The sequence below is a fragment of the Emiliania huxleyi genome, assembly GCF_000372725.1.
Source record: "Emiliania huxleyi CCMP1516 chromosome Unknown EMIHUscaffold_1898, whole genome shotgun sequence".
Lineage (NCBI taxonomy): Eukaryota > Haptophyta > Isochrysidales > Noelaerhabdaceae > Emiliania > Emiliania huxleyi.
The window spans coordinates 5,714-8,195 of NW_005200692.1; positions in this window are offsets into that span (position 1 = coordinate 5,714).

Consider the following 2,482-nt stretch of genomic DNA (forward strand, 5'->3'; position numbering starts at 1 on the left):
ACCGTGTGGCGGGCAGGGGAGCGAGGGGGGGGGAGAGGGGAGGGGGGGCGGGCGTGGCATGGGCTCGGCCAGCGCAGAGGTCAGCATAAGAGCAGTCGACATAGCAACTTCTAGACGTACTACACACACAAAGAACATAGCCCACTCACGCACGGCACGAGGCCACCTCAGGCGACTCAACCCCTGGTCCGGCCGGCCTCCCTCTGGCTGCGTGATCTCACGCGCTTGCTCCTCGGGTATCGCCTCTCGCCCCCGCCCTCTGCCCCTCCGGACGAGCCACCCTCCCCCGCCCGCCCCCCCCGATCCCCCATCTCCCCAAACACGCCCCCCCCCTCCCCACCCTCCACCCCCACCGCCTCTTCCTCAATCGGGTCCCTCCCCCGCTTCCTCCCCCGCTCCCCCGCGACGCCCCCCCCTCCCCGCCCCCCGCCGCCCCCTCCGCCGCCTCCCCCCCCCCCGTCCCGCGCCCCGAGCCCGGGCGCCTCCTCCCCGCACCCTGCGCACAGCACCCCCCCGTTCGCGGAGAGCACCCCGTCTTCTTCATGCAGCCCCGGGCTGTCCCGTCCATAAGCGTGCCGGAGGTAGAAGGTCGACAGCACCCCCATGCGGGCCGCCGTCTCCACCGAGTCGGCCCTGGGCCCCCGAGGACCCCTTGGCTTGCCCTTGTCGGAGCGCGGCTTCTTCTTGCTGGTGGCCTCGAGCTGCGCCGCGTCGGCTAGGATCCCCTTCCTCAGCAGATCGCCGTGACAGGACTCAATCCTACCCGCGCATAGGAGCACAAGATCCGTGCCGTCTCGAACCTTCTGTGCCAGTTCGCGAAGCGCCGCCGACCGCGTCCTCCAGAGTCGATCGGCCTTGTCGTCCAGGAACGCGTCGGCGGTTTCAAGGACGCGACCCTCGCTGGAGCGCATCTCCCTCGCCGGCGTGGCCCGGTCGACTCCGTGCCGCGTCGCGGCAGCGCGCGCCGAGGCAGCATCTCCCCGGCCCTCCCCCCACGTCGCATACGCCGCCCGGAGTGCCTCCGTGGCGCAGGCGCATCCTCCATGGTGCCCCCGGCGATCGAAGCACGTGCGCTCCCTGGCCCTCCCAGTCGTGAAGGGCGTTGCGAGCTCGGGGTGCCTGCCGGCTCTGCTGAGATCCACCCGAAGGTATCCTGCAGGAGTCCTGCCTCCCTGGCCGACGACTTTAACACGCCCGAGGGCGAGGTTCGGAGAGGGGCCGCCCCCCCCAGCCCCGCCGCTTTCCGGACCCCCTGCGCCGCGACTCTGTCCGTCGCCCTCCTTCATCTCGCCCGCCTCGTCAGGCGCAGGGCCGCTCTCCTGTACAGACAGCAGCTGTAAGTAAGTACGGTTAGCGTTCCAGTGGCGAGAATTTATGGTCGCAGTGGTCTCACCGGCGTACCGTCGCAGTGGCAGCCGGACCACCGTGATCTTCGACAGGGAGGGCCACGCCTCCCCGAGCTCGATGAGGGGCCAGCGGAGGGGAGGGGCGAGCCGAAGACGATAGAGAGGCCGCGGATGCGGGCGCGACTCGTCGACCAGGGAGAGCCGGCCCGACCTCCCTGGGCGGGGAGGCGACGCGACCCATGCCACCGCCTTTGCCCCGGGGAGTCGGGCGCGGGATCGCCGGAGGCGGAGTCAACAGGATCAGGCAGAGAGGACGAGACGGCGGCGGGGCCGCAACCGAAAAAGGCTAGGAGGGGAGGTAGGGCCTCGCGCCCGCCGTACAACCATCGAGAAACGAGAAGCAAACAGGAGAAAGGACCGAGCGGGGGGGTGGACCCAACCGGCGCCGGGGCAGGGAGGCCGGGCGGAGGGGTTGTGATTGGCGACGCCGTCGCCAAGGGGGAGTGTGTGTCGTCGCGTGTCCTTGTCTGGTGTTTACTAGCTCCGAGTAGAGGGGGCGTTTTCTGCTGCTAGAGGAAACCTGGAGCGCGGTACTAACCCTCGGAGACCCGTGTTTATTTTACGGCCCTTTCCCTGCGAACGCGCACCCCCAGGGCTAGGGCTCTCTTGCCCGCAACCCGATCCCGATCATCCGGCCCGCTGGGTGCGCTCCTCAGCTCCCCGGCCCTTGTCGTATGTGCGGTGTGACCCTCGAGCCAACCCGACCGACCGACCCCCCCCTCGGTCTGCGCTCCGACCGACCGGACCCCCCCTCCGGTCTGCCTGCGGTATTCCGCGGCCGCCGACCGGACCCCCCCCCTGCGGTCGGTCGGTCTGCGCTGGGCGCTCAAACCGCGAACTCGGCCTGTTCACTAAAACATGACGCTCATATAATTGTTGTTTGTCTTTCGAGGGGAGGCGGGAGGGTGAGGAGTTGTTGTGTTGTTTGTTGGGAGAGAGAGAGAGATTTTAGCTATTCTGTTTTGTGTTGGAGGGATGGATGGAGGGCGGTGAGGGTGGTCCAGATCGGGAATCTCTCTCTCGATCGGCGCCTCGCCTCCCCAGCTCCCCTGTATGGGCCGCTAAATTTACCCCCT